Here is a 9,625-nt window from a genome sequence, read left to right on the forward strand (position 1 = left end):
TTTGAGGGTCGTTCTCCACGGACCCTTGATATAGAAGGTGGAACAAAAAATTACACAAACATTAACCATGTCTTCATGGTTAATTCATGAAGAGGTTGATTTTGAATAATCACTACCATATTGAATTTGACTTAAGAATTTTCCATTGCCAGTTAATTTTTGGATACATTATTAAGAGCCAATTTTATTTTAAGGAGTTTTATGTTCATTCTTATTTCATATTTACCTTTGATCAGTTCTTTGTGAGAAATAGACAGTTAAAAGTAATTTAAAATCTCATGCTCCATGATAAGAATTTTTTTAATACTAAAAACTTGCTAAAAATTCTAAAACTTTTGTAAGGTGTGATGTGAGAACAGTAGTTTGTTAAAGCTAAGTTCAAGAAATGTACATTTGAGGTCTAGAAATAGTGCCTCAGTAATTGTATTTATATTAAATTTAATGTATATATGTTGTTAATATATATATGTTGTTATATATATATGTTGTTAATTTGTAGAATGAACAAGTTTTATATTATGTCAGTTTCAAGTCAAAATCAGAATATGAAATGTGCAAAGAGGTAACATTTACAGAATTAAGTGTGAAAATGCAGAGTGACCAGAACATGACTGTTGGGGCAGAGTGACATCTCCAATGAAAACACCTCATTTTCGCCTTCTTTTTCTCTATTTCATGTTAATTTATATATAACAATTTTATAAACATTAAAATCCAAGATACTTCGTTGGAAATGTTTAGGGAAAGAGCAAATTAGCCAAGATGGTGTGGTCAGGCTGTCTGGCTCCACATCCTCTTGCTCTTGTCCCACGTTTTGTAAATACTGATTAGGTAACAGTGGAGGTTACTTACAGCACTGTGCATGCATGTCAGGAGGTTCTTGCTTGCTCACAGGCTACTTTTGTTCTGTAAGCACATATAAGCTTCACCTGGAAAGCCGTAGGGTGTGTGGTTGAGGCCCCATCACGGCTGCCCTGGCTGCGTCCGCTGGGTCGACCAGGAGAGAATGCAGCGCGTCTGTTGCTATGGCTGCTGTGCCAGGCAGGAGAGAATAAAATTGTTTCTACCCCTATGGCTCCTTTCTCTTCCAGCTCCCCCACTCACACTTCGCCTACCCAGGGTTCAGCGAACAGTGTGAAGAGTGAGACAAAATGAAACCCCTCCTTTGTAGACAGTGTTTGGCCTGCTTCTTTTATGTACGGTGCTGACCTCATAGGCATCTTAAGTAACTCTGTCTGAGGGTATTATGAGTATGTCTAGTGTCCTTGAAGAAAGGATTGTCAACATGTGCTTCTTAGGTGCACAGGCATCTGTCAAGGTACGTTCAGCGGCACTTCCACTGGGTCGCCTCGTAGCCCCTGTCAAGGTATTTCTCATACAACGTTTTGATGAGTCACCCTAACACATTAACATAGTTTTAGGTGATCTCTCTGAACTGTTTGAGCTCAGTGAGAAAGGACATGTTGTAAAGACAACACTTATTCTATTTTCTGTCTTATAAACACGTAGTCAAATTCACCACGAAGGTTGTATTTGGATGTTATGAATGTACATGCACTTTTATCACCGACTTTATGCTGAAAATCACAAACTATGGCCTTAATGGAGTAGGTTCAGGTTAAGTCTTTGAAGCCTAGCAGCTAGACTCAAATCTAGGCTCTCCACTGACCATAAGGCCCCAAGCAAGTTATGTACATTTTCTAAACTTGTCTGCTTCATTCTTCTTCCTCCCACCCCTCCACTGGTGCTCTAGTCTCCTCATCCTCTGCTCTTTGAGGCAACAGATAATTTTTGATGGGATTGGGTTTAGTGATTAGAAAAAAAAAAAATGTTAAGGATGAAGAGTGTGATTTAGTAATGGCCCCAAGGATCCTGCATCTAATTATTGCAGAACTCAGTCATTACTCTTCTTCCTCTGCTTCTTTATCAAAGTCTCTTTCTCTCTCTCTCTCTCCCACACACACACATACACACACACACAGATCTAAAACATCATAGAAGGCTCGAAGACAAATCATTACAGGAAGCATCCCGGAAGCATCCCATGTTTCTTAATGCTGGTGATGATGTTGGAGTCTCTCTTGAGTTTGCGTACTTACAGAAAGGCCTCAAGATCTTTTGCTTTAGGAGAAAAATACCTTCGTTACTGGTTGCTCCCCTTCACTTTCATTCTGTAATATTTAGCAGCATAATTGAGTGGATGTCTATTAGTCTTTTTCAAAGCTTGGAGTCTGGGGCAGTTGCCCTAGTTTGCTGGATCTCAGGGGAAGCTCCTCATAAAGTATTTATATAACCCACAATCATGGAGCTTTGAAAGAAGAGGATTTTGTTTTGTTTTTTGTTCAGAGATGATAAATGTTCATAAAATTTGATGAGACTATGTGGAAGAAAAAATTAATAGCCCTGACAGATAGTCTGTATCTCTAGAGAAACCTATGTATCTGATCAGCAAGTTCATTAGCATGTCTGTTGTGGATACCAGTGATTAATCTGATTGAAGGAATTTTTATTTTCTCCCCTTAACATGCTTTTTCAAACATGCCCCCTTGTCCCCAGGAAATAGGTTTGAATTGACTATTTTATTGCAGTTATTTAAAGGATATTTGTAGTAACACAAAAATCTATTCATTTTTTAAATGTCAATTCCCAGCTGACTTGGATGGATAAGCATATTTACTTAATATAGGTAATTATTTCTAAGCTCTTCTGAAGTGTTGAGCTGCCACCTGGATATATTTTTCGATCTAACCAGAAAAACATAATTGAATTTAAAGCATAAATGGACTGTTACATATGTTGATAACACTTATTATTCATTTTCACATACTTTATATGAATTCAGAAAAGTCTTTTTTACTAGATGGAGTCAGTGAGCAACAGTGCACAGGGCCAGACCCGATGACACATTAGGGAAGAGCAGGAGGAGAGCTTTTGCCTCTTCTGTGGCCAAGAAGAGCAACAGGGATGAGAAACATCCCAGGGAGAACTGGCCCAAGATTCTAAGTGGAATGCTGGTTGAAGGTATTTGTTTACGAGTGACAGGGAGAACACTAGCTGTTTTCTTCAGGTCCAACAAAATGTCACTGAAAAACTTCCCCATCTCCTCCTCCTCTGCATTAGAAAAGCTTAGCTTTGATTTTTTAAATTGATTATTTATCTTTTTATTCATTTATTTTAATTGGAGGATAATTACTTTACATACTGTTTTTGCCATACATCGACATGAATCAGCCATGGGTGCACGTGTGTCCACCCATCCCTCTGGGTTGTCCCAGAGCACCAGCTTTGAGCGCCCTGCTTCATGCGTTGAACTTGCACTGGTCATCTATTTTACACATGGTAATATATATGTTTCAATGCTGATCTCTCAGATCATACCACTCTGTTGGCCTTCTCCCACAGAGCCCAAAAGTCCGTTCTTTACATCTGTGGCTCTTTTGCTCTCTTGCATATAGAATCATCATTCCCATCTTTCTAAATTCTATATATATGCATTAACCATTTAAAGGCATTTTAAATATAGTACTGTGTACATGTCAGGGTTTCCCCAAAGGCTGAGCAGGGGAAGAATCTGCCTGTCATGCAGGAGACATGGGTTCAATACCTCAGTTAGAAAGATCCCTTGGAGGAGAAAATAGCAACCCACTCCAGTATTCTTGCCTGGAAAAATCCCACGGACAGAGGAGCCTGGTGGGCTACAGTCCAAAGGGTTGCAAAGAGTCAGACATGACTGAGTGACTGAGCACAGACACACATCACAGTGTGTACATGTCAATCCCAAACTCCCAGTCTGTCCCTCCTCCCCACTCTTCCTCCTGGAATCCATAAATTCATTTTCCAACTCTATGAATCTATTTCAGTTTTATAAATAAGTTCACCTGTATCATTTTTTTTTTTAGATTCTGCATATAATCAATATCCTGTGATGTTTATCTTTCTCTGTCTGACTTACCACTATAGAATTACCCATAGCAGCCAACAGTCATGGGCAGTATACTTAGGTCTGAGTTAGCGACTCAGAGGCAGTCTTTCAGCTCCTCCCACCCTGCTGGGAAGAGGAGTAAGTAATGAGAGAGTAATGATGCCTCTTTCCCTTCATCGCACATAGATGGGGACCCAGGCCAAGTATAACAGGACTGTGCTCATCCAGGCTCCTAGGCCAGCCCTGTGGCCCACACCTACCTGGTCTGTAGAAGCTGATGAAACCTGGCATACAGAGGAAGAAGCCACATGGGTCAGAATGCTGTCACTCTACCTGTGCAGGGTCAGAAAAGTCAAGTTACATCCAAGTGCACCTGATACCTGGGGCCTTGCTGGTGGCTGACCTGGACAAAACCCAGATCTAGAAGTGAGATGCCAGCACATGGTCAGAATGTTATTCGTAACATAGCAGATCTGTATAATCATTTGCAGTTCTAGCACTGCACATTTCTGATACAACCCCCCATTAGTAAGTCTCTGGGGATGACACAGTGTCTTTATGAAAAAGAAAAAATAGCCAGCAAGCAAAATCAAATTAGGATTTAGTTTATTGTCCTTCAAATGCCATTTCATTATGAAATCCCTTCTTGGGCTATGGTCCATTTAGGCCAGTCTCCTGCAGGGGCTGTCTCCCATACAGTGAAATGACAACTGATGTTCAAGATATGATGTATTTTCAAAGCTAGACTTGTATTTAGCACCTTCTAGATCTTAGAAACATTGCTAAGAGTTGGGCAAATAAAGATATATAAACTAGAATTCCTAGTTCTCATTTTAGCAGAAGAGACAAATAAATGTCAAAGGAGTGCTATCCTGGAAACAGATTAGATGCCCTGGAGCTCAGGGAGAAACGGGTGAATCAGCCTGACACAGCAGCAGTGTTCGGGGAGGAAGGCTGCTGGAGCCATCTTGAGGGATTAGTTGTTGCTTAGGCAGAGAAGGTCTCAGAAGAAAAAACAAGAATTCAATAGCATGTGACAGACTGCTCTAACGTGGGAATTTTTACAACATAAATTAGAAAAGCTCAGCAAATCAGAGAACTAGATTTGAATTAACATATAATAACCATAACAATGTAGAGTTAAAACTATGGGCTATTTTCACCTTGGAGCCATTATTTCACTTGTAAAGAGCTACTTTGTGCTTAGTTTATCAAAACAGGACATTTAAGAATCGTGTGGTATTGGTAATGCTGACGGTTATTTTTAACGGCTTTTTTAGCAGAAGATACATATATAGATTGAATTTGTTTGGGAATGTTTCAAGCTTGTATTTGCTTAGAAATATTAGCATTTTTGAAGAACATATAAAGCTACTCTGAAACTCCCTAGTTTAAATCCTCCTTTTTGCCACTGAAATACTTTTTTTAGTTAGATTCATTGAAGTATAATTTGCACATAGTACAATCCACCTTTTTAGGTATATGGGTTGCGTTTTAACAAATATAAACAGTTCTGTAGCCATCACAACCGTCAAGATACAGAACTTTGTTGTTACCTGAAAGCATTTTCTGATGCTTCTCTGTAGTCAATCCTCTCACCATGACCCCATGTTCTGTCAATTTCTGATCTCCTTTCTGTGCCTTTCCTGAATCTCATATAAATGGAATCATGCAGCATTTTGACTTGTGTGTCTGGATTCTTTCACGTAGCAGATGCTTTGCAGATTATCCCTGTTCTTGCGTGTATCCATATTTCATTTTTATTGTTGAGTGGTTCCATTGTTTGGAAATTCTGTAATCGGTGTGTCCATCTAAATGCCCAGGCATTTGAGTATTTCTGGCTTTCGGCTGCTATAGGTAAAACTACTGTGAACATTTGTGTAGAGGTCTGTAATGTTATTTCATTGGCACAAGTATCCGTTAGCGTGGTTAGTATTTGGTTAACTGTGTGAAACTCCAAACCATTTTCCACAGTAGCTGCCCCTTTGTGTATCAGAGTTCTAGATGTTCTGCCTCTTTGCCAACACGCAGTATTGTTGCTGTTGACATTGTTATATAATCTTAGCCATTTTAGTAGATGTGTCTTGATATCTTATGGTTTTTGTTTTCATTTCCCTAATGACTCATAATATTGAACATCTTTTTTAAAGCTCTTGTGTACCACTCATACCTCTGTAGTGAACTGTCTCTCAAATCTAGTGCTCATTTTGTATTGGGTTGTATTTCCTGTTATTAAATTGTAAAAGTTTAAATATATATATATATATATAATTGAATATTTATCAGATATACATTTTACAAATAATTTCTCCCTGTCTGAAGTTTATCTTTTTGGTTTCGTAAAGTATTTTTTTTAAGTTTTTTAAACGATGAGGCCAAATTTTATTTTATTTTTTTATGGTTCATGCATTTTGTGTTCTACCTAAGAAATCTTTGCCTAATCTTCACCAAGAAAATTTTCTCCTGTGTTTTCTTCTAGAAGCTTTAAGGCTTTACATTAACTTCTGTGATCCACTTGTGTGTGTGTGAGTGTATGGATGCATTACTGTTTTAGTATCATTTGTTGAAAAGATAGGTCTTTCTGTACTGCATAACTTTGGCATCTTTGTTGAAAATTAGCTGACCACATATGTAAGGATCTGTTTCTGGATCCTATCTATGAATCCCTATGTATGGATGTATATGATGGTCTGACTGTGTGCTAAATCAAATCACCTTGATTACTGCAGCTTTGCAGTAAGTATTGAAATCAAGTATTGTGAGATTTCCAACAATCTTTTTTTTTAATTCATTTTAACTATTTTAAGTCCTTTGTTTTACATATAAATTATAAAATCAGATTGCTAATTTTTACCCACAAAAGTTTTTTACTGGGTTTGAATTGGAATTACTTTGGTTCCATGTATTAAATTATGAGAAACTGACAGCTTAACAATATTGAATCTTCCAGTATTTAATTTTTCTTATCAATGTTATATAGTTTTCTGCATACACATCTTACACATATTTTGTTAGATTTATCCATATGAACTTTGTGTTTTTTGATAATATTAAACAATTTAAAATATAATTGATAATATTAAAATATAATTTTAAATATTGATTAAAATATAATTGATAATATTAAACAATTTGATTTCCAAATATTTATTAGTAGTACATAAATATGAAGTTGACTTTTGTATTAAATAATAGTTTTAAGCTTTTTATTAAAATGTAAATATGGAAAGAAATCACTTTTAAAATTCAGTTTTGCTGAGTTTTCTTAGAAGTTCCTGTCATGGTATAGAGGAAAAACATTTTTACTAAAGTGTATAGTAGTTACTGGATTCCTCAATGGCTTTTGGCAGTAAAGAATCCTCCTGCCATGCAGGAAGATCCCGTGGAGAAGGGAATGGTTACCCACTCTAGTATTCATGCCTGGAGAATTCCATGGACAGAGGAGCCTGGCAGGGTACAGTCCATGGAGTTACAAAGGGTCAGACATGACTGAGCGACTAACACTTTTGCATAGTAGTTATAATGTCACTGAACAATGTCTTACTTTAATCCATAATTATTTAGAATTAGTGTGCTAATTAGAATCTAATTTGCTATTTAGAATCTAAGAGTGGTAATAATATTAGAGAAAGTTACTTCACTGGGCCTTAAATTCTTCCCCTGGATAAGGGACAAAATTTTTTTTTTCTTCAGAATTTTGTGAGATTAAATGAGATGAAATGCAAAACAATGTGGATTTTGGTGCATAGCCAGTGCTCAACAAAAGTCAGTTTCCTTCACTTTCTTTACCTTGTTGAAGGCTGTGTTACTTTCCTAGGTCTGCTGTAACAAATTACCACAAACTCGTTGGCTTAAAACAAAATAAATTTACTCTCTCTGGAAGGCAGAAGTCTGAAAGCAAGGTGTCATCAGGGTTGGTTCCTTCCCGAGACTGTGAGGGAGCATCTATTTCATGGCCCTGTCACAGCGGCATGCACAGTCCTTGGTGGTCCTGGGCTTGTGCCTGCACCCTTCCAGGATGTAGTGACTGCCTGTGTTCTCGTGTGGACATTCCTCGTGTATCTGTGTACCAGGTCTTCCCCTCCTTACTCCTGTAAGGATGCCAGTTGTTAATCTCAGGGCTCACCCTGAATTCAAAGATCATTAAGTTAATTATATTTGCAAAGACCCTATTTCCAAATAAGGTCACATTGACAGCCCCTGAGGGGTTGGACTTGAACATATCTGTTCTGGGGATGCCCTGCAACTCACTACGAATGTGCAGATAAAAATTAATGGTGCAAAGAAATATTTCATATTGTTATGTACAACATAAGTAAAGGATATAGAAAAGTGGTGCACACAAAGCGCCAGCTGGGAAGCCACAGTGGGCCAGGCGTGGCTAAGCTCTGCCACCAGAGCTCTACCAGCTGCTGCCTTGCATCCTCTAGGCCTGTCAGGATGGCACAGACAGGGCGAAAAATAAAAGAATATGGAAAAGACACAGTGAGGGGTTCATATTTGTAGATAATCTGACATGTACATGGATTACTTTCTCCCTCTTTTCCATCTACATTTGAAAAATCTTTACTTTTTAATAGATTTACATATGTAAAAACCGCAGTCAGTTTTTGGATAAGTGTGTTTTTAACAATTTTATATCATGTTATAATCTATTAACTTGGAGGTTGTGGTGAATAATCTGGCTCTGCTTGTTGATTTTTGTTTTTTTATTAGGCATATTGTTTTAAAAGGCAAAAGTAAATTAATAAAAAATAGAAATTACTCTCAGTGTTGTGTGTGTGTGAGTGAATATGTGTTTTCTCTCTTGAAGGAAGCACATTCAAACTCAAAGGAGAGAAATGTCATTTCTATGGCAACGGTGCTATTATACTTGTGCTTCAGTAGAATTTCTGTAGCATGTTGGATCACTGTAGTTGGCACCTTCAAAGGACTTAAAGTGAGGAAATAATACATCAATATTGTCACTTTAGTAAAAATTGGAAAAATTTCTTCAAGTAAAAAATATTTTCAAGTAATCACATTAATGGTATATTTTAGATTTTAATAATAAAGTTCTGATTCATTAAACCTTTCTGTTAATCCCTCAAATTATTTTTTATTTTTACTAAAGACTGATATTTGCCTCATAGCTCCAGTTATGGCCCAGACACAGTACTACTTTAATATGTTATTTCTATTCCTTGTATCACACTTGACTTAGAAGTAGTATTGGGCTTTGTAGGTGGCTCTAGTGGTGAAGAACCTACCTGCCAATGAAGGAGACATAAGAGATGTGGGTTTGATCTCTGGGTTGGGAAGATCCCCTGAAGGAGGGCACAGCAACCCGATCCAGCATTCTTGCCTGGAGAATCCCACAAACAGAAGAGCCTGGTGGGCTACTGTCCATGGGACCGCAAGGAGTTGGACATGACTGAAGTGATTTAGTATGCACAAATAAAAAGTTAAGAAAACTTTATTCATGTATTCTTCAACGATATTTATTGCTAGCCACTATTCTAAATGTCAGACATAGAGCAGTGAATGAATAAGGAAGAGCTAGAAACTGAGAGCGGAGAAGGCAGTGGCACCCCACTCCAGTACTCTTGCCTGGAGAATCCCACTGATGGAGGAGCCTGGTGGGCTGCAGTCCATGGGATCGCGAAGAGTAGGACACGACTGAGTGACTTCACTTTCACTTTTCACTTTCATGCATTGGAGAAG

At 37.8% G+C, this 9,625-nt stretch overlaps 1 protein-coding gene and 1 long non-coding RNA gene across 3 annotated transcripts in view; both read left to right on the forward strand.

The window, feature by feature from the left end:
- PDGFD (platelet derived growth factor D) overlaps nucleotides 1–9,625 on the forward strand; it is a 274,384-nt gene that overhangs the window by 98,023 nt on the left and 166,736 nt on the right. The gene's annotated exons all lie outside the window — the stretch shown is intronic.
- LOC120876156 overlaps nucleotides 5,147–9,625 on the forward strand; it is an 8,405-nt gene continuing 3,926 nt past the window's right edge. Inside the window, exons 1-2 of the long non-coding RNA XR_005724116.1 lie at nucleotides 5,147–5,156; nucleotides 6,559–6,563. This is a non-coding gene — a long non-coding RNA (uncharacterized LOC120876156). The remainder of the gene's footprint in view (nucleotides 5,157–6,558; nucleotides 6,564–9,625) is intronic.

This window comes from Oryx dammah, unplaced genomic scaffold (assembly GCF_014754425.2).
Source record: "Oryx dammah isolate SB20612 unplaced genomic scaffold, SCBI_Odam_1.1 HiC_scaffold_17, whole genome shotgun sequence".
Lineage (NCBI taxonomy): Eukaryota > Metazoa > Chordata > Mammalia > Artiodactyla > Bovidae > Oryx > Oryx dammah.